General features: G+C 42.7%; 1 long non-coding RNA gene across 1 annotated transcript in view; it reads right to left on the reverse strand.

Annotated features, from left to right (window-relative positions):
* Positions 1-293: 293 nt before the first annotated feature.
* LOC124777676 overlaps positions 294-23,751 on the reverse strand; it is a 63,060-nt gene continuing 39,602 nt past the window's right edge. Inside the window, exon 4 of the long non-coding RNA XR_007015763.1 lies at positions 294-1,430. This is a non-coding gene — a long non-coding RNA (uncharacterized LOC124777676). The remainder of the gene's footprint in view (positions 1,431-23,751) is intronic.

The raw sequence follows: 23,751 nt of genomic DNA on the forward strand, positions 1-23,751 counted from the left end.
GCTCACATTACTGACAAACGCAACAGAGTTGTCTGATGCAACATGATGTTCATAGTCGTTTCCCAACTACACAAGCACTATGAAGCTACAAGCATTTATTTACTTTTATTAACCAATCTCAGGTTACTTTATGAATAGCATCAAAATTAAGTTAATAGAAATATTCTAATCTTACACACTAAAATGTTTCTTTTCTCAAGAGAAATCATATTCGGCAACAAACTGCTTACATTTCCAGAAACTCAAGTTTCTACATATTAAATAAAATTAAACTCACATTAGAGGGAAACAGAACTTCCAATGTTGCTGATCCATCACACAGCTTTATGGTCAGATACCAACCATCAAATTTTGTCTTGAGAAAGGATGTCAAAGGCAAAAGAAACCTCTTCACAGTGGACACAGCAGCTGTAGTTAGTTTTGCAACTTTTCTTTGTCGTATATAAAAAAATGGTTTCCTGTCAATCACCAGACACTTTCCTCAATATTACTAACAGAAGAGATGGATGGATGAATGGATGGATGGATGGATGGATGGATGGATGGATGGCTGTGGTCTTCAAATGCAGGTTCAACAAATGGGCCAAAAAAAGTTTCCTAAACACTCATGACCATGTCGCAGTGAAATCTGAGCTGTTCTAGGCTCTTCCTCACTATGTTTCTCAACAGCAGCATGAAAATCAATTTTGGATAATTCAGAATGTTGTCTGTTTGTTGAAGTACAGCCTCTACTAAAAAAGGAACTGACTTTTGCTTGATTCTCATCTTTCAAGTTCACTGTCATTGCAAGCAGCGTCTGGAACTTGCCTGCACTTTCCTTTTGCAGTTTATAGGAATTATTCACCATCATGGCATATATCACCCAGACCAGGCTGCATGAACAAACTCTGAGACATCCAAATCATCTAAATGAGGTATAACCTCGGGTTCTCTTCTTGGGCTTGCACTCCTACACAAATTTGTGGTAGTCTTTACGACTTCTACAATTTCTAGCCTTCGGTTTAGTTCTGTAGTCAGTTCAAGACCAGTAAATGAGACATTAAGGAAAAGTCATAATCTCTGAGCAGCACTATTTCTACCACAATGCCATCATTCGCTCAATTCTTTCTCTTAGAAATACTGCTTTGACTATGTGAAACAGTATGTTTACTGGATATAGCAAACAATGCCTGGTGTTCTACTGTTTCTATATCATCTTCCATGTCCATCATCTCCACTTCTCTCTGGTACTCATCTTCAAATGGGTGTATTTCCTCTCATGGCCTGTCGTTAACATTTCTAGCATTTTCTGAGTGTTGTTCCAACCTTTGCTGTTGTTCTTCCAGCTGACTCAATTGTGAACCTACTTCCTGCACAAAAATGGTGTCACTGTCATCATCTTCAACAAGGAATGCTGCCTCATTTCTTTGCCTAAGATTTGTTGGTTGGTCCTGAAAGAAGAAATTTATTTATAATCACCAATACATAAAGAATGAAAAAAAATTCTACCTATAAAGTAGCAGCAAATCAGTCAACCAAGAGTTAATTAGGAAAAAATACCAAAGACTCTAGGTCACAGGAGACACAGCACAACAAGACAAGAGGGAATCAACTAAAAAATTTTACCAAAAGAAACAATTTAATAACTAGAGAACTTAAAAATCATAAAGGACAGTTAACAAGTCAGGAATAAACTAAGAGCAGGTCGGAAATATACAAAACAGAGAAGACAAATTAATTACTTAATTTATTTATTTATTTAATAAGAGGTGCAACCAGTGTTCATGATAACTCTGAGCCAGCACAAGATGCGTCTCCCATTGGGCCAGTGGTCGATTTTTCAACCCAGTCCGGACAAGTACAGAGGGTGGGTATTCTAGTCATTGGGAACAACAATGTTAGGCGAGTGATGGAGCGCCTCAGGGAGGGAGATCAGGCAACACGGGAAAGAATTCCAGTGCGCATTCAGTATGTTTGCCGGAAAGTTCTGAGCACTATGGGACTTAACTGCTGTGGTCATCAGTTGTTTGCCAGGAGGTCTCAACCGTGATGCAGAGGAGGCCTTGCCGGCAGCTATCAAACGCACTGGGTGCAACCGTCTGCATGTAGTGGCACATGTCGGCATAAATGATGCCTGCCGCTTGGGTTCTGAAGCCATCCTTGGCTCCCTTCGGCAGCTGGCTGATTTGATGAAGGCAACTAGCAACACACGCAGGTTGCAGGCTAAGCTGTCTATTTGTACCATCATACCCAGGGTTGATCACGGTCCTCTAGTTTGGAGCAGAGTGGAAGGTCTAAAGCAGAGGTTGAGACGGCTCTGCGATGGTATTGGATGCGAATTTCTCGATCTCTGCTATTGAGTGCAGAATTGTAGAGGTCCCCTTAATAGATCAGGCATGCACTACATGCAGTAAGCAACTGCTAGGGTAGCGGAGTACATGTGAAGTGCAACTAGAGCTTTTCCAGGTTAGAGAACCCCTCCCTTGGAAGCAAAGACGATTTGCCTGTTAAATCAGTCACATGGACCTCGGTGAAGCTTGGTCCTCACAGATCAGAGATAGGAAAGATTAATATGATTTTAGTAAACTGCGGGAGCATCCAAGGAAAGATCCCAGAATTAGTATCGTTTACTGAAGGTTATAATGCACAGATAGTATTGGGAACAGAAAGCTGGTTGAAACCATACGTCAACAACAACAAAATCGTAAGTTCAGACTGGAATGTTTATCGTAAGGATAGGTTGGTCGCCAACAGTGGCAACGTGTTTATTGCAGTAAAAAAATGGATAAAATCTAGTGAGGTTGTCATGGATTCTGAATTGAACTAATCTGGGTGAAATTGAGTTTCAAAGAATGGTCAAATATGGTGATCAGATGCTTTTATAGACCACCTGGGTTAGGACCTGTAGTTGTAGAGTGCTTCAGACAGAAAATCATTAGTAATTTTCCTGATCATGCCATTGTAATAGGGGGTGACTTCAACTTGCCACGTATGATTGGGAGTGTTACGCCATCAAAAATGGTGCCAGAGGCAGGGAATCATGTGGCATCATTCTGGATGTCTTGTCCAAAAATTACCTTGAGCAGATAGTTAGAGAACCAACTTGTGAGGGTAACGTCTTAGACCTCCTGGCAACAAACAGGCCTGAACTTATCGAATCAGTTAATGTACAGGAAGGTTTCCGTGATCATAAGACGGTGACAGCATCTATGACTATGGATACCCAAGAAGTACTGAGAAAAGTAGGAAGACATATTTGCTCAGCAAGGGTGACAGGATACAAATTTCAGAATATCTCAGCAGTCAGCATCAAATATTCAGCGATGAGGACAAAGATGTGTAGAACAAATGAAAAAAATTCAAATGCATCATTCAATATGCATTAGACAAGTATATTCCAAGTAAGGTTTTAAGAGATGGGAAAGATCCACCATGGTTTAATAGCCTTGTTAGGAAAGTGCTACATAAACAAAGAGCACTTCATCTCAGATTAAAGATAAGTAAAAACCTAGCTAGCAAACAAAAGTTGAACGAAGCAAAAATGAGAGTAAGGATAGCAATGAGAGAAGCGTTCAATGATTTTGAAAGTAAGACATTGTCAACCGACCTGAGTAAAAATCCTCAGAGATTTTGATTGTATGTACAATCAGTAAGTGGGTCAAAATCATGTATTCATTCTCTCAGCGACCACACTGGCACCAAAACAGAAGATAACAGAGAGAAGGCTGAAATACTGAATTCGGTCTACTGAAGTCGTTTCACCGAGGAAGATCGTAGCACTGTCCCTCCTTTCAATCGTCATACGAACATCGAAATAGCAGACACTGAGATAACTGACCGTGAAACTGAAAAGCAGCTACAATCACTTGGTAGTGGAAAGGCTTCAGGACCAAATGAGATACCTATAAAATTCTATAAATATTATGTGAAAGAACTTGATCCCCTTCTAGCAGTAATTTATCACAGATCGCCTGAGCAACGAAAGGAAAACGACTGGAAAAAAGTGCAGGTCATTCCCATTTTTAAGAAAGCCTGTAAGACAGATCCACACAATTATAGACCTATATTGTTGACGTCAACGAATAGTAGTGGCTCCAGTCAAAGACAACCATCATAACGACCGGGAGAGCGGTGTGCTGACCATACTCCTCAACTGAGGATGACACGGCGGTCAGATGGTCCCCATGGGCCACTTGTGGCCTGAAGACGGAGTGTTTTTGTTGAAATCAATCTGTTGTAGCATTATGAAACATGTTTTATGCTCAAGAATTATGACGTTCTTGGAAAATGAACATCTCTTCTATAAAAAAATCAGCATGGATTCTGCAGACAGAGATCCTGCGAAACTCAGCTCGCTCTGTTCCTCCATGAGATCTACAGAACGCTGGCCGGGGTGGTTCTAGGCGCATCAGTCTGGAACCGCGCGACCGCTACGGCGCAGGTTCAAATCTTGCCTCGGGCATGGATGTGTGTGATCTCCTTAGGTTAGTTAGGTTTAAGTAGTTCTCAGTTCTAGGGGACTGATGACCTCAGATGTTAAGTCCCATAGTGCTCAGTGCCATCTGAACCATTTGATTCAGATCCACAGCGCAGTGGACAACGGCTATCAGGTTGATGTGTTCCTTGATTTCAGTAAGGCATTTGACACTGCCCTGCAATGTCGCTTAACAAAAAAAATACAAGCTTATGGCGTATCAGAGCAGACCTGAGATTGGATTCAAGATTTTCTTGCGGACAGGACTCAACACGTCACTCTTAACGGAACTAAATCAACAGATGTATATGCAATATCTGGATTACCACAGGGAAGTGTGATAGGACCATTGCTGCATACAATATATATAAATGATGTAGTAGAAAGTGCCTGATGCTCCTTAAGGCTATTCGCAGATGATATAGTTGTCGATACCGAAGTAGCAATGCCGTAAGATAGTAAGAATTTGCAGAATGACCTGTAGAGAATTGATGAATGGTGCAGACTCTGGAAGTTGACCCTGAACGTAAATAAATGTAAAGTACTGTGCATACACAGGAAAAGAAATCCACTACTGTACAGCTACACTACTGGAGACAAACAGCTGGCGACAGTGTCTGCCATAAAATATCGAGACATAACCATCCACAGTGACAGTAAGTGGAATGATCATATGAAACAGATAGTGGGAAAAATGGATACCAGACTCAGATTCATCGGAAGAATCTTAAGGAAATGTAACTCATCCATGAAAGAAGTGGCTTATAAGGTGCTTGTTCACCAGATTCTTGAGTATTGTTCATCTATCTGGGATCCCTATCACGTAGGACTGATAGAGGAGATAGAGAAGATCCAATGAAGAGCGGCATGTTTCGTCACGGGATCGTTTAGTTGGCGAGAGAGCGTTATGGAGGTGGTAAACAAACTCCACAGGCAGATGTTACAAGAGAGGCGTTGTGCATCATGGAGAGATTTACTACTGGAATTTTGGGACAGCACTTTTAAAGACTGTCAAACAACACATTACTTCCTCCCACATACATCTCGCGTATTGACCACGAGCAGAAAATTCGAGAAATTAGAGCCAATGCAGAGGCATTCTTCCCATGTACTATTCGTAAGTAGAACATGGTTAGAGGGATCAGATAATAGTACTGAACGTACCCTCCACCACATACCATAACGTGGCTTGCGAAGTATGATGTAAATGTAGATGTATACCATGGATCCGCACTTGCGAGAAATTTGCTTGGATGTGGAACACGCTAAGGGGAGCCGGAACAATGAAAATGACAAAATTAACTTTTTTTCTCATTATAAAATTATTTGGAGTTTTCTGAAGAAAACAAATCCAGTTTCACCCTTCTAAGTGAATTCTAAGTGTGTTTTCTATTGCTGCAAAGCTGACGCGCCACGTAAACGGTTGTAACGACTTGGTGTGTCATCTCTGACGACAACACTCACTGGCTGCAAGCAGGGTATCTTTGCGGAATTAGAAGTGTTTTGTTTTCCAACGTTTTATGGCTTTATCTCTGTGACAAGTGACTGTTCATATCGGTAAACATAAACACTATACCATGTGTGTTAACTTATGGAGTTTGCTTTGTGTTGTTTAGCTGTTCAATTTTGCGTATTTGACGAATTTTGCTTTTACCTGTTTTATGTATTTGGTTTGTGGATATCAATAAGCCCCATTTCAGCGATCAAGTGTTTAAGAAAAGGCACAATGAGCGGAAGAAGAAATATTTTGTTGTTTCGAAGGGAGATGCTGCTCAGACTGCTTTACCAACTACTCCAAATGAACATGATAGAAGGTGTATGATATAAATGTTAGGCTAGTGTACGGCCTGCATTGCATTGGCAAGGGCAGTGCTGCAGGGACAATTATGTGGAATTATGAACTTGCCAAATCCACCAACCAAGTTTGGATCTTATAATGAATTGGTGGGATCTTCTGCTGAAGATATTGCTCAAGCAACAATGAAGAAAGCACTTGAAGAAGCTGTGACAGATAATGGGAATTGTAGAGATTTAACTGTTACTTTAGATGGATCATGGCAACGTAGAGGTCATATATCTCTAAATGGAGTTGCGACAGCTGCCAGTGGAGACAGTTGCGAAGTAAGTGATGTTGCTGTTCTCTCAAAACATTGTAGATGTAAGGGCAATACCAAGCACGAACTTAGTGAAAGTTCTGAAGCAAATTTTCACGGCACGGGTGGAGTGATAGAAGTAGAGGGAGTGAAAGCAATTTTTTCCCGATCACAGGAATGGTATAATGTACGATACACTAACAATCTAGGAGATGGTGATTCTAAGGGATATAAAGCTGTAGAGAACTCAAACCTTATGGCAATGAAATTCACATTAAAAAACAGAAGTGCAATGGACATGTGCAGAAGCACATGGGGGCTCGCTTGCACAAACTAAAGCAGAAATTAGGATACCAGAAGCTTAGTGATGGTAAGACCCTAGGAGGAAGAGGAAGATTCACAGATGAAGCAATTGATAGAGTGTAGAGGTATTATGGGTGTGCAATTAGGCAAAATACAAAAAGCAATTAGCATATGAGGAGAGCAGTATGGGAATTATTTTTTCATACTGCATCACAAACAAGCACCCACAACATGCACTGTGCCCCACAGGTGATGACTCATGGTGTAAGTACCAATCAGGAAAGGAATATGCCCATAAAAACAGTTTGCCAAATGCTGTAATTGATGTAATTAAGCCCATATTCAGAGATTTGTCACAGCCAAGTTTATTGGAAAAGTGTTTACATGTGAAAACACAAAATCCAAATGAAAGTGTAAATAACTTAATTTGGATTAGGATTCCCAAAAGAGAGTTTGTACAGATAAAAACATTGCATTTTGCAGTGTATGAAGCAGTGGCAATATACAATGAAGCAAACATTACCAAATGTGATGTGCTGAAACGTTTAGGTTTCCAACTAGGACACAACACCATTTCCACAATGGGCGTAATTGATGAAGAAAGACTAAGAGGAGCAAGAAGAAGAGACAAAAGTCTACAACATGCAGCAAAAGGGAAGAAAATACCAGTGAAAAGGAAACTAACACTCGAAAAAAGAAGAGGATACTGATAATCCATCATATGGGGCAGGAATGTATCAAAAAACTTTGGAAGCCATTTCCCATAACTTTAAAATTTTTATCTTTGAGGAACATCTTCTAAGAAACTACTAACAGTATATCAATGAAATTTATACGCAATATTGTTTACTTCTTTCCCTTCATTTTTACAAAAAATTGTACAAAAATGTTGTATAATTCAAGAGTTATAGAAGAAAAAGTGCAAAATTTTAGAGAAAAAAATAAGCATCTGTTTAAAAAAATTGTAAAACAAAAACCAATAAATATTTCTTAACATGGCATTATAACTTTGTGGAGAAATATTCACTGAACCTGTAGTCCAAATTTCAGAGCAATATGTTTAATAGTTTTAGAAAAAATGTTCCTTCTATTTGCTAAAATTAACATGGAGGAGATGGATCATTTCGGCTCCCCTTAATACAATTATACAGATACAATTAATACTACAGAATAATAATAACATAGTACAACAACTTAAATAATATAAGTATCAATTTTTCTTATTTACTAGCTAACATTTATCTAGTATTGTAATATACTGTCTAATATTAACATAGTATTGAATCTTTCATCTAGTTACTGAATAACAAGATATATCATTTTATTCAAGAAGTACATTAAAAGTGTGTATGGGAACTTTTAGTTATTTCTGGAAAAGAATTCATCTAAGGAGAACAGTGGATGGACAAGCAAGTATTTCTTTAACATACATCTGAATACCATTTCCTTTTCTCTTGTACGTACACATAATAGGCAGTACATTAAAAGTCTTAATAGCAGCATACTTTACTTCCTTCTGTACAAGTGAAAAATTTTTTAGTTCAAAATGGAGATCATCTTTATCTCTAGTGTTATAGTTCTTGTATCGACAATTTGTTTCACATTGAGCACAGTTTTTAATGGCAAAATTCATCAGAGTGTATATGTGCTGACTTATCGTTGTCAGTATTCCTAACAGTGTGAAGAGTTTTCTACATGAGGTTTGTGGAGAAACCCCACACACAATTCTCACTGCTCTCATCTAAGCTGTCAGGATTTTTTTTTTTGGGACAGGTGAATTACCCCAGAAGATTATGCCGTAATTCATTAATGACTGAACATACCCAAAATAAGCTGATTTTAAAATGGTGATGTCACCAAGATGAGCCATGATTATTAAAGCAAAAGTTGCTGATGACAGCCTTTTTAGAGTCAGGTTGGTTGGTTTAACAGAGGAAGAGAGGGACCAAACTGCTAGGTCATCAGTCTCTCATTCCGATTAAAATAATTCCACAAGGGTGGGAGTAAAATAATCGAGATATACATAACACAGCTGGAAGAAAGGAGAAAAGCATAGAGAGATGCAAGAAATATGTACAAGAGATCAAAACAAGAGAGCAGATTACCATGGCTGGCTGACCATGAGAATAAAAAGGAGAAGCCAACCACTCTGCAACACATTAGAACTTCCACCCTAAAAGCACTAGTGTGGAGGACATAGAGGGACAAAGGACATGCACTGAAACTTAGATCAAATGATAAGACCCACCCTCGCGAATAAAACGTAGAACTAAAGCTGCTGTTGAGGCACTGTTTCCCAACACCGAAGGTAGGGTGCTGGAAAAGTTAAAAGTCTGCCGCAGAGCAGTCCAGCAAGAGGTGGACGACTGTCATTTATGAGCCACAGCGACTCCGAGGTGGGTCCTCGGTACGAAGGAGGTAACCATGCGATAGCCACGTATGGCCAATGTGGAGCCAGCAGAGGACAACGGATTCCCTGCAAGAGGACCACATGGAAGACTTCCACACATCCACAGTCTCCTTAACGACACGCAGTTTGTTGTGCGTACTGTTATGCCATTCCGCATCCCAAAGCCAAAAAACCCTGCGGCATAAGACAGAATGCAGGTAAGTTTCGAAGATGCCCATCTCCAGAAGCGGTTTCCGCGAAGCCTGTTTGACCAGCTTTGTTGGCAAGTTCGTTGCTTGGGATACCGACATGTCCTGGGGTCCACACAAACACCACTGAACGATGGGACCATTCCAGGGCATAGATGGACTCCTGAATGAACACTACCAAAGGACGGCAAGGGTTGCATTGGTCAATAGCTTGTATGCTACTCAAGGAGTCAGTACACACGAGAAATGACTCACCAGGGCAAGAGCGGATGTGCTCAAGAACACGAGATATGGCCGCCAGCTCTGCAGTGGAAACACTGCAACCATCTTGCAAGGCATGCTGTTCAATATGTCCTCCATGAACATATGCAAAGCCTACGTGGCCATCAGCCATCGAGCCTTCGGTGCAAACCACTTCACGGCCCCAGTACATGTCGAGAATCTAGAGGAAGTGATAGCGGAGAGCCACCACGTTAATGGAGTCCTTAGGGCCATGCAGAAGGTCCAGAAGAAACTGCGGCCTACATGTACACCTTGGAGATGTACACCTTGGAGGTGGAGAGGTGTTAATGGGAAGGACTCCAGTTCAGACAGAAGGGACCGGACGCGAACTGCAATCATAAGCCCTGACCTGGGTCGCCGATGTGAGAGATAAACCACCATAGTTGGGAAAAGGAGACAGTAATTCAAACGCGCAGGAGAACTACAAACATGTGCAACGTAACTGGTGAGCTGTTTTGTTCGCCAAATCTTTAATGGAGGGACTCTGGCCTCCACCAGGTCACTGGTCACTGAACTCTTTCTAAAAGCTCCCGTCGCAAGGCAAACATCACAGTGGTGCACTGAGTCGAGTAAACGCAACACTGAGGGCGCCTCTGAACCATAAACCAGACTCCCATAGTCAAGGTAGGATTGAACAAGGGCTTTGTAGAGCTGCAGCAGCGTAGAACGATCTGCACCCCATTTGGTGTTGCTCAGGCAGAGGAAGGCACTGAGGTGCTGCCAGCATTCCGCTTAAGCTGCCGAAGGCGAGGTAGCATCGAAAACCAGTCCTAAGAATCGATATGTCTCCACTACAGTGAGTGGATCATCATTAAGGTAAAGTTCTGGTTCTGGATTAACGGTGCAACATTGACAGAAATGCATGACACACGACTTTACAGCTAAAAACTGGAAGCCGTGGGCTAGAGCCCATGACTGCACCTTGTGAATGGCTCCCTGTAGGCACTGCTCAGCAACACCAGTACTGGAGGAGCAGTATGAAATGCAGAAGTCATCTATATATAGAGAAGGTGAGACTGACGGCCCTACAGCTGCTGCTAGACCGTTAATAGCCACTAAAAATAGAGACCCACTCAATACAGAGCCCTGTGGAACACCATACTCCTGAATACAGAGGGAACTATGGGAGGCACCGACTTGGACACAGAAAGTACAGTACAGAGCGACAGGAAGTTTTGGATAAAAATCGGGAGCAGGCCCTGGAGACCCCACTCATACAATGTGGCAAGGATATGATGTCACCTGATCGTGTTGTATGCTTTACGTAAGTAAAAAAAGACGACAACCAGATGATGGCATCTGGAGAAGACTGTTCTGATGGCAGATTCAAGGGACACAAGATTATCAGTGGTAGAGTGATCCTGGCGGAAGCCACCCCTGACATGGAGCCAGTAGGCCACGTGACTCCAAGACCCAACCCAACCACCGACACACCATACTTTCCAGCAGCTTACAAAGAAAGTTGGCGAGGCTGATGGGCTGGTAGCTATCCACATCAAGCGGGTTTTGACTGGGTTTGAGCACTGGAATGATGGTGCTCTCCTGCCACTGCAATGGAAAGATGCCATCGCACCAGAACCAGTTGAAGATGATGAGGAGATGTCGCTTGTAGTCACACGAGAGATGTTTAATCATCTGACTGTGGATCCAATCCAGCCCAGGAGCTGTGTTGGTGCGAAGTGCAAGGGCACTGAGGAGCTCCTTTCTCTCCGCCGTTTGAGGGTGCAAAAGGCTGGGGGGTAGTTCTCCAATGCAGAGGCTCGAGCATAGTGCTCAGCAAAGTGCTCGGCAATAACGTTTGCGTCAGTAGATAACACACCATCGATATTAATGCCAGGGACACCTGTTGGGGTCTGGTACCCAAAACGATGTCTGATCTTCGTCCAGACTTGGGAAGGTGACGCATGGCACCCAATGGTCGACACATACCTGTCCCAACACTCCTGTTTCCATCATTTTATAAGCTGGCGAACGCGAGCACGGAGCTGCTTAAGGTTATTAGATGCTCTAGGGAAAGGTGCCACTTATGTCGCTGTAGAGTTTGCTGACTCTGTTTAATTGCCTCAGCGACTTCCTGCAACCACCAAAGGACTGTCTTTCACAGGGGGCACCCTAAATAACGTGGGGTCGCATTTTCCACCACAGATACGATCACTGTAGTGACCTGCTCAATGACAACATCGATGGCACGATGTGGGGGAGATTCAGGAGCGACAGCAGAGGTGAAGGCTTCCCAGTCTGCCTTGTTTATAAAGCCCATCTGGGTAGGCGTCTGTGGGCACGATGCCGGAGGAGTGACAGGAAGATAGGGAAGTGGTTACTAACACATAGGTCATCACATGCTCTCCAGTGGATAGGTGGGAAAAGCCAAGACTGCAATCAATGGCCGAATATGTGCCATGTGCCACACTGAAATGTGTGGGAGCACCTGTATTTAAGAGGCAGAGATCGAGTTGTAACAGTAAATTTTCGACCTCCCTACCTTGACCAGTAAGCATGGCACCATCCCACAAGAGGTTATGCGCGTTAAAATCTCAAGTAGGAAAGGTTTAGGGCGTTGATCAATCAGCGCAGCCAATACGTTCAGGGGTACTGCACCATCTGGAGGAAGATATTCATTGAACACAGTTATTTCCTGCATCGTCCTTATCCTGACAGTCACATCTTCACTACATATTGAGTTCAGGACACAGACGCAAACTCCATCTGACATTCTATTACAGTCGCTATGGTTCCTGTAATATCCCCTTATAGCTGCGGAGGGCAGTAGTCCGCATTGCCGGGAACCAGGTTTCCTGCATGGCAATGCAGAAAGCAGGTGTAAAGCTTACCGTAGCTCAGCCAGGTGGTGGAAAAAACTGCTGCAATTCCACTGGTGGATTACGTGATCATGAGACTGCGAAGGCACGAAACACTCAATGAGTCAGCCTACGCCTCAGAGTCACCTGCTGCCACCTGATGAGTACCTGTGCGATCATCATCCATTGTGTCTTAGGGCCCAGCTTAGTGGACACCACAATCTCCACCTCATCTTCAGACACCATGTAACGCACCCTTCCCCAATTGGCTTGCTCTTCAGGAAAATTTTGAAATGGAGGTCAAACCCTACAGGGGACCATCACATAAAGGCCAAAATGTGAGACACTCCTTTTAGTCGCCTCTTACAAAAGGCTGGAATACCTCTGACCTATTCTAACCCCCGGACCCACAGAGGGGTCACATGATGTTCCCAGTTGAGCCTCCTGTCAATATTAGCCCCTAGCAATTTAGTGGAGTTCACCTATTCTAGTATCTGGTGTCATGTGCAATGACCATTTTTTCTGGATTTTTAGTGTGGAACTGAATAAAATTAGTTTTTTAATATTAACTGAAAGAGAATTAATTAAAAGAGTAAATAAGTAGTATGTAGTGCACAGAAGCACCAAAGATGGTGAAATGTAAGTGATTGACAAGAAGAAGAAGAAGAAGAAGCAAATCAAATGGAAAACTGTGGCAGTTACGACAAGGAAGCAAGTGGTAGGCCTAAATGGTATGGAAGTGAAATAAGGTAGGCAACTGAAGCACAAATCACTGTGAGGTGAGACCAGATGAGTGGCAGCAAGTTAGTATCCTATAGTAGCGAGGTCCCTGCTGTGAAATTATGATGTTTTGCTATTGGGAGGAAGAACACAAACTGCAATTATATTTTTTCTACTCTCAGAGACATATCGTCTGTGAAGAAACAATACTGCAGAAAAAGCAAAATAAGAATTTTACACGAGAGGCAAAAAACTGTCTAAAATATTTAATACATTTCACAGCAACACTTAATTTGTATCTTAGCACTACAAGGAAATATTGGATCAAATAAAAATGTGAAACAAAAAAATACGCTTTAGAAAGCTTAATTACAGCACATACGCGGAATTGTCTCGGTATTTATGCCATGATCTATTACTTACGCGGTATTTGTTTGTCAGTCTCTCGGCATGACTTTACACATTTACGCTGGTATTTCTATATCTACATTTATACTCCGCAAGCCACCCAACGGTGTGTGGCGGAGGGCAGTTTACGTGCCATTGTCATTACCTCCCTTTCCTGTTCCAGTCGCGTATGGTTCGCGGGAAGAACGACTGTCTGAAAGCCTCCGTGCGTGCTCTAATCTCTCTAATTTTACATTCGTGATCTCCTCGGGAGGTATAAGTAGGGGGAAGCAATATATTCGATACCTCATCCAGAAATGCACCCTCTCGAAATCTGGCGAGCAAGCTACACCGCGATGCAGAGCGCCTCTCTTGCAGAGTCTGCCACTTGAGTTTGTTAAACATCTCCGTAACGCTATCACGGTTACCAAATAACCCTGTGACGAAACTCGCCGCTCTTCTTTGGATCTTCTCTATCTCCTCCGTCAACCCGATATGGTATGGATCCCACACTGATGAGCAATACTCAAGTATAGGTCGAACAAGTGTTTTGTAAGCCATCTCCTTTGTTGATGGACTAAATTTTCTAAGCACTCTCCCAATGAATCTCAACCTGGTACCCGCCTTACCAACAATTAATTTTATATGATCATTCCACTTCAAATCGTTCCGCACGCATACTCCCAGATATTTTACAGAAGTAACTGCTACCAGTGTTGTTTACAGCTCTTCCAGGCGTAATTGAGTCGTACAGCCCAAACTTCTCTCTGCATGGCTGATGAAAAAGGAATAATCTAGGTAATGGACTTCGTGTGGCTGTGGCTTTTTTCTCACTTCTTTAGATAACATAGCTTATTGGCTAGGAAGTGTAACTTCGCGTCCTTTAAGCTTGCACTCAATGGAACTGTGAACTGAGTCACATTCCATCCGAGTATGGCCTATCTCCAAAAACTTTTGTGTTACTAATACTCCAGTATCAATTACTAATCTTAAAAGAGTATTTGATAATGTCACATTTCTGTTCTGATATGTGCAGCTGTCAGAATACAGAATGACTTTCCGGGATTTTCCTTAATCGTTCTGGATAGGGTGTCCACGATGAATGAGGCAAAACATAATGCAACCAAATCACCTTGCGTTTCATCAAACCAGTAACATACTGCATCACGACTTTCTAAATTATACATTGTAAAGTTATGAACAGCCAACTTTGTTTTATAATGAACTACACTTGCACTTGCTACTTTCACGGCCTGTAAGTCCATGGTGTACAGTGAGCAGAGCTTCTGCTGGACGGTATTGCCATCTATTTATTTGCTGTGTCACATACGCAGTATTGTTTTTGATTATTTTTTGTACTAAATAATTAAAAATTCGGCATTATGGCGTTAAGAGCAGATGGGCGTACGGTCAATGGCATCATCTGACTGAAAAACGAAAAATCGGCAATTTGTCCGTTACGCGGTATTGTTGAAGCATCGACGATATGCTACAATGAACAACAATAGTAAGTGGAAGTTGTGGTCTTGACTGGGACTCAAACCCAGATGTCTTCCGTTGGTGGCTAATTCAGTGTATATGCATTCTTCATAGACTGTCTTATAGAAGGTTAGAAAGCTTGAAACTGTGGGACAGGCACAGATAACGTAGCTGGCGCCCCCCCCCCCCCCCCCCCCAAAAGGTAGGGATCTGCTTAAAGTCCTGATACAAAACAAAATTTGAACTTGTTACAAAAATTTGGAATGCCATTAGCATACATACATTGTGAAACAGATATCAAGATTGCTGCTATTGTATTTCATGGCCAAATGAGTGACAGGATTTGTTACCAGTACAGAACAATGTGTAAATCCACTGTGACAGAATAAACCATTTTCTCTTTACCTAAATGAGTAGATCTAGTTGAAAGGAAGAACAGTGACATGCACGCACGCACACAAGTCATCCGGAGAGTGTTTTCGGTATCATGCTGTTATATGCCAGCCATTATGAACATCATAAATTAAATGATATTGTTGAGTGTGTTGCATGATGTACTCGTGTGAGCCGCATTTATGAATTTACTTGGGCAAATAGTTCAAGTACAAGAATGCTAAAAATTAGGTGGGTAGATCACACGACAATGAGGAGGTACTGAATAGAATTGACATCCAAAGGGCACTTCGTACTACCAGCCAACCACAGGGTACAGAAGAGGAGCCAGAGGAGGCAAAGAAGGTGGCATACCTGCCATATGCTGGACCTATTTCTGCAAAGATCAGCAGAATTCTTTCAAAATATCATATAAAGAGTATCTTCTGTCCACCCTCCGGAATTGGGACAATGCTAGGGAGTGTGAAGGACGACCTGGGGCTACGTAAACCAGGCATTTACAGCATCCCGTGCCAGTGTGGAAAGTCATACATTGGCCAGACAACCAGGACGGTGGACGTCAGGTGCAAGGAACACCAGAGGCACACCAGACTCTGACAGGCAAGCAAATCTGCCATAGCGGAGCACTGTCTGGAGCTCGGTCACTCAATGGACTACAAGAACACCAAAATTGTGACACAGACGACAAGATTTTGGGACAGTGTCATAAAGGAGGTCATCGAGGTCAAGGTCACAGACAACCTAATAAACCAAGACAGCGGTTACCAGCTCAGCTCGGCGTGGAGTCCGGCTCTGGAGCTTATCAGGGCCGAACGAAAGGAACCAAGAAACTCCTCAAGAAGTTGTGATACCGCAGGAGCAGTGTCGGGCGGGCGCGGACTGCGAACGCAACTCCCGACGCGGGACGGGCCTCTGGCAGTCTGCAGACTGCAGATGATGGACTAGCTGGGCATGGACGACCGCCTGAGCACCAGGGAAGAGTCAACACCTCAGGAGCAGCGCCAGGCGGGCGCGGACTGCAAATGGATGCCCAACGTGGGACGTGCCTCAGAGAGCTGCCACGACCACAGATTACGACTGAATTGGGTGCGGACGTCCGACGGAGCACCGGAGAAGAGACACCTTACAAGCAGCACCAGGCAGCTGCGGACCGCGAACGGAGCGCCCGTTGCGAGACGGGCCTCAGACAGCTGCCACAGATGGCGACCAAGTCAGGTGTGGATGTCCGTGGGAGCACCGGAGAAGAGACAACACCTTACAAGCAGTGCCAGGCGGGTGCGGACGGCAAACAGAGCACCCACCGCCCTCTGGGCACAAATACTGGACAAGATCCTCCACTATGGCAGTCTCAGGTAGCACCTGAAGAAGGCAATGAGTTACGTGGCTGAAATATTGTGCCAGAGCAACACAAACATCCGGCAGTAGACCTGATTATTCCACATGTCAAGATCTCACCGGGAAAGCCTGAAGAGTTACACAAGCCATGGCTTGTTTGATGGTTTCTTACAATTTTATTTCACTTTTTTCTTGGGGAAACAGTTTTCAAATATACTCGCAAAGGTATCAAGATATAGGTTAAATTTTAAATTAACATCAGGTTCCCTGTACACCTCATCCTAATCTAACTGTTGCAAGCTTTCCTTAAAACTTGCAACTGTTAAATTGTTAATTAAACGCACTACTTTCGAGAACTGTTTTGCATTACTGTATGGAGCAATGTCATATACTACAACTAGCTGTGCATCATGATCAGACAGACTATTCTAAACAGGAAAAGCTCTTACTTGATTAAATTTATCTTGGTCTATAAAAACATTATCAGTGTGCTGCTTTCCTGTACCATGTGAGTAGGAAAATCAATAACGGACTTCAAATTGAAAGAAGCAAATAATACTTCAAGGTCAAGCTTTCTATCAGACTCACTCAGAAAATCTACATTGAAATCCTCACAAACAACAATTCACTTCTCTCTGTCTGACACATAGCACAACAAAGAATCCAAGTTTTTCAAAAATAGCTGAAAATTTCCCAATCGAAACCCATACACAGCTACAATTATAAAAGTACCATTATTTAGTTCAAGCTCACATGTACATGCTTCTGAATGTTGCTCTACACAAAAATTTTTAGTTTCTAAATTTTTCACACCATGATAAATTTTAACATATATGGCAACTCCTCCTCTGTCCATAGTGTCTCTACTTACATGTACTGAAAGCTAATATCCACTTACATTTACCTTTTCCATATCTGTGACTATATGAATTTCAGACTGGCACAGTACATCTACTCCACCATGATGTTTCTAAATATTCTAAGCAAACAAGGAGTACATCTACTTTATTTTTTAATCCCCTGATATTATGATGCAATATACTAACATTAATTTTCACTGTACTTTCATGAGAATCTTGTGACACACTAACATTATTTTTCACTGCACTTTTACGAGATTCTTGTGATATTTTAAGTACCTGCCTGTCTGAGCTTCTCATTAATCTTAGTTTCATTCAATGTTCAATCACTGGCCACTGATCTTAGCCTATAAAAGAGGTACTCCCATGAGTTTCAGTGCCCCACCCCCCTTTAATATTTTGCTATCATCCCAGCCAATTTACCCTTCCCTTCCCTACTAAGATGCAGGCCATGTCTTGTAAAAATCAAATGATCGTGTGGCACTGTTGGCCGGGAGGTCCTGTCCAGGGATGTTTGGCTGCCACGTACTAGTCTTATTTCAGGTGGCGCCACATTGAGCGACTTGCATGTCAGTGATGATATGGTGATGATGATGATGATGATGATGACAACACAACACCCAGTCCATGGGTGGAGAAACTCTCCAACCCAGCCAGGAATTGAACCCGGGCCCGCTGCATGTAGACAAGCACATTACCTCTCAGCTAAGCACGTGGATGCCACGTTTTGTGAAGTCCCACCTACCAATATGCCATCAACAGGAACCAAACCTATGCCTGACGAAGTAGCCACCTGAAGCAGCTGATCTAACTCCATACTGACTCCCTTCACAGAGCTGTTCAACTAGGGCTAATCATACCGCATGAAAACAGGAACCAAGCCAATGTTTGTATGGTTCGTTGCAAATGCTATTTTTACCAGGTCACACTCAATATTGTAGCCGTGGTCCCTATCAATACTGTTTCCCACTCCATCCACTATCACAACATCATCCTGCTTTGTAAAACCCTTTCACAATGATCCTATTTCCTCTAACACTTGGCTAAGACATGCACTGGACTTGAAAATACTTGTGACATGGTACCTGTCACCTAGGTGTTTCTTTTTTTCTTCCCCCCCCCCCCCCCCCCTCCCCCTGCAAGATGTGGCCCATACCCCTTCCATGGCTATTACCTAACACCAGAACTTTCCTTCTACTTTCTACTTTTTTTTTTTTTGAAACAGTTGGTTTCCTGGTCAAAGTCAGTTAAGCACTGACTACACTTACATCTACCCAAGTCTCTTCCTTAGTTAACTGAGATAGCAAGGCAAAGAAAGTTCCCACCTATGCAATTCAGAAAATATGCTGCTGGCAGGAAGGAATCAAATGACGCAGGCTGTGAAGAAATCACTGAAGTGTAGCACTTTTTGTTGGGCAGCGTGTTCAGCAAATAGGTGGCCCAGCTGTCTCTTGGCCATATTCTGGCAGTGGCCATTCATACGCACGGATAACTTGCTGGTTGTCATGCCAATGTAGAAAGTAGAACAGTGGTTCCAGCTTAATTTGCAGATTGTATGGCTGCTTTTACAAGTAGCCCTGCCTTACACAGGACAAGATATGCCTGTGACAAACCTGGAGTGGATGGTAGTGGAGGATGTATGGGGCAAGTCATTTGTCTAGGTCTGTTGTGGATATCACAAAATGAATGAAACAGATGAAGCAAGGGGGGGAGGGGGGGGGGAGAGGTCAACCATGAGGGAGTAGGGCTGATAATGAAAGAAGACGTGCTCCAGCTTTCGAACCATGGTATCAATGGTCTCATACACACACAACACTATGTGGCCACACAGACTGTTGGTGTAACATTTTGTACCTCACACTCTTCCTGCAAATATAATTATTCCTAGACCTTCAAATTCATCAAACTTCCTCTCTCATTCTCGCATATTTTCATGTGTTATTTTCCATACCTTCCTCAATCACACTTACTCACTGAACCCCATACCAAACCAACACGCACCCTCCCCTTCCCTCTATCTTCTCTTATTCCAGCATGCGCAAACTGACCTCGCCTAATTTGTTTACAACCTGCTGCACACTCTTTTCACATACACCCATCCACTGAAATGCATCCCATTATTATCACCTTTGTATTATTTTTCTCTTTGATCTCACTGTGTTTCATGTCAGTTTGAGTTCGTTTTCATCTTTCCCTCTGTCCCTACTCCCTTTCACCTTTTTTCCCATATTTCATCCATTTCATTCATCCTGTGATATTCCCTCCTCCCCTAAACATTTTTACGCATTTTCTACCCTCTATTATAGATCCTATCTGCTTCCACCTCCACCAAAACAAAAATTTCCCTATCCCAAACCAGAATCCAGCCCCATTTACTGTTCTTGCATTGTTGCCTAGCTCATGGAATAAACTCCCAAATGGTCTGACCATCAAATTACTCATCTCTAGCTGCAACAATAACCTGTATCTATTCAAATTCCACCAGTCCTTAGCCTTCACCAGCCTAATCCTACATAACCATATAAATCAGGCCCAAACCCCCTTGCAGTACCTCCTTTCCTTCTGTATTATTCTACTGTTCCACAATCTAAAATTCCTCCATCCCATCTCCCAGATTGAAACTTTTACCCACCAGGAACTAGAGCAGCTTGCACAACCCTAGCTCAAAAATCTCTCCAGCCTGTTACACCACCTACTCCACCTTGGGCTAACACTATCCACCACCCATCAAACTACCCCTGCATCCCCTCACAGATGACAAACCCTGCCTTACCGACCACCTACATTACCACACCCTCAGAAACTCACTCTCACCACGGTACAGAATGCAGAACCTAATAGGCCCAAAACACAGTCCTGAACCTTTCCTCTAAAAGCCTCACTCCCATAGAAAATCAATCCTTTCCAAAAACCTGACCTTTTCCATATGCCAGAATTCAATCACACTTAACTCAAAGAGCTTCTCTCATTCTCCCGGTCCCTACCATGGAAATACCTTTTCTCCAGCCATGCCACCAATCAGAGTCCATCCAAAACCAATACTGAATCTTGCCCAACTCAGATGATTCCTCGATTCAACTGTGATTCACCCCCACTGCCCCAAATAGCCCCCTGTTAACTTTCCAGAATTTGCTAATGTTACACCTTGCCTCCCCATCATTTCCCAAATCCTTCTATATGGGAACCAAGCTTACAATAGAAAGAACCACAATCCACCACCAAAAAGCTGGTTCTGATCTTATAATCCTAACTGCTGATAAAGGCTCCACCACTGTGGTTATGAACTTAAGGGATTACCTGGCAGAGGGACTCCACCAGCAGTCAGATGTATGTCCACCTACAGTGACATCATTCCAGAAGTTCAGTTCTCCAGTCGCCCCTCAAAACCTTGGGGCATATCCCAAAATCTCTCCTCATGCATGCCCACCACTAGTCCTTAAACCTAACCTCCCAGGAAGCCCCATTGTGGCCAATTACTGTGCCTCCACTGAGTGAATCCCTGCACTCGTGGACCACCACCTTCTGCACACCTGTAACCTGCCCTCCTCTACAAGACACCTGTTGCCGTAGACTCTTCACAGTTATGGTTCCTTTGCCACCAGGCATCCTATTCATCACTGTTGATGCCACCTCCCTCTACATTAACATGCCCAATAGCCATGGCCTTGCTACTACTGAATACTACCTTCCCCAATGTCTGACAAGACTCTAAAACTCCAACCTTGTTACAGATCACCATGACCATCTACATCCTAAGCCACTGTTACTTCCCCCTTGAAGGTATTGGTATAGACAAATCAGTGATACAGCAATGGACACCCACATAACACAATCCCTCATCGAACCTACCAACTGCCAACATCACTTCCATTTTCAACAACTTTTTTTTTTCTTTTGAGTCATCAACCTTCTGACTGGTTTGATGCAGCCCACCACGAATTCATCTTCTGTGCCAACCTTTTCATCTCAAGAGTAGTAGTTGCTACCTATATCCTCCGTTATTTGCTGGATGTACCCCAGTCTCTGTCTTCTTCTGCAGTTTTAACCTTCTACAGCTCCCTCTAGTACTATGGAAGTTACACCCTAATGTCTTAGCTGATGTCCTGTCACCCTGTCCCTTTTTTTTTTGTCAGTTTTCCATATCCTCCTCTCCTCGCCGATTCTGCAGAGAATCTCTTCACTCGTTACCTTATCAGTCCACCTAACTTTCAACAATGTTCTGTAGCACCAGAACTCGAATGCTCTGAGTCTCTTCTGATCCAGTTTTCTCACATTCCGTATTTCACTACTACACAATGCTGTGCTCCAAATGTACATTCTCAGAAATTCCTTCCTCAAATTAAGACCTATGCTTCACACTAGTAGACTGAAATTTCTTCCTCAAATTAAGGCCTATGTTTGATCCTAGTAGACTTCTTTTGGCCAGTGCTAGTCTTTTTTTTTTTAATGTCCTCCTAGCTCCACCATCATGAGTTAGTTTGCAGCCTAGGTAGCAGAACTCCATAACTTAATCCACTTCGTGATCACCAATCCTGATGTTAAGTTTCTTGATGTTCTCATATCTGCTACTTCTCATTATTTTCATCTTTCTTCAATTTGCTCTCAAGCCATGTTCTGTACTCATTAGACTGTTCATTTCACTCAACAGATACTGTAATTCTTCTCCACTTCCACTGAGGATAGCAATGTCATCAGCCAATCTTAACATTGAGATCCTTTTACCTCAAATTTTAATCCCACTCATGAACCTTTCTTTTATTTCTGTCACTGCTTCTTCACCACATAGATTGAACAACAGAGGTGGAAGACTATGTCCCTGTCTTACTCCCTTCTTAACCGTGCACGTCATTCTTGGTCTGCCAGTCTTATTGTTCCCTCTTGGTTCTTGTACATATTGTACGAGGGTTGGAACTTTAATAGTGACAACTATTTATTTACAGCTCGTACAAAATAGATTCATGTTTCGAAGTTTTACTGACCTTCAAAGTAGTCACCAGCATTGTGTATAACCTGTTGCCAGCGATGTGGAAGTCATAGGATACTCTTAGCAGTGCCAGTTGTGTTTACAGTTCGAGTGGCACAGTCTATTGCCCGAAGTATTTGTAGCAGTTCTGAAGCGAATGCCGTGAAGTGTTTCCTTCAGTTTAGAAATCAAGTTGAACTTACGAGCGCTTAAGTCAGGGGAGTGCAGTACGTGGTATAGCACTTGGCAGCCCCATCAGTCCAACAAATTGGTAACAGCTTGCACTACACGTGCTTAAACATTGTTCTGCAAAATTATGGTCAGATCCTGCAGAAAGTGTCATCACTTCTGTTTCTATGCTGTTCATTTTTGGAACACAACCTACAACCAGCATAGAGACAGAAATGACATTTTCTGCAAGACCTCACCATCATTTTGCAGGACAATGCTCAAGCAGGTTCAGTGCAAGCTTTTACTGATTCATTTGACTGGTGGGGCTGCTAAGTGCTATAGAACCTACTGCATTCCCCCGACTTAAGCCCTTGTGAGGTTAACTCGATTTTTAAACTGAAGGAAACACTTCACGGCATTCGTTTCAGAACTGCTACAAATTCGTCGGGCAATAGACCGCACCGCTCAAACTGTCAACACAACTGGCACTGCTAAGAGTACCCTACGACTTACACATCACTGGCAATGGGTTATACACAATGCTGGTGCAGGTCAGTACAACTTTGAAACACGTATCTATTTTGTACAAACTGTAAATAAATAGTTGCCACTATTAAAGTTCCAACCCTCATTTATGACGCATCTTTCCATACAGCTTACCTATATTTTTCTTAGGATTTCAAATATCTTGCACCATTTTATATTGTCAAACACCTTTTCTAGGTTGACAAGTAATTTGAATATGTGTCTATTTTTCTTTAGTCTCGCTTCAATATCAACCACAATGTCAGAATTGCCTCTCTGGTGCCTTTACCTTTCTTAAAGCCAAACTTATCACCATGTAACATCCTCAATTTTCTTTTCCATTCTTCTGTATATTATACTAGTTAGTAACTTGAATGGACGAGCTGTTAAG

The sequence above is a fragment of the Schistocerca piceifrons genome, chromosome 2 (assembly GCF_021461385.2).
Source record: "Schistocerca piceifrons isolate TAMUIC-IGC-003096 chromosome 2, iqSchPice1.1, whole genome shotgun sequence".
Classification (NCBI taxonomy): domain Eukaryota; kingdom Metazoa; phylum Arthropoda; class Insecta; order Orthoptera; family Acrididae; genus Schistocerca; species Schistocerca piceifrons.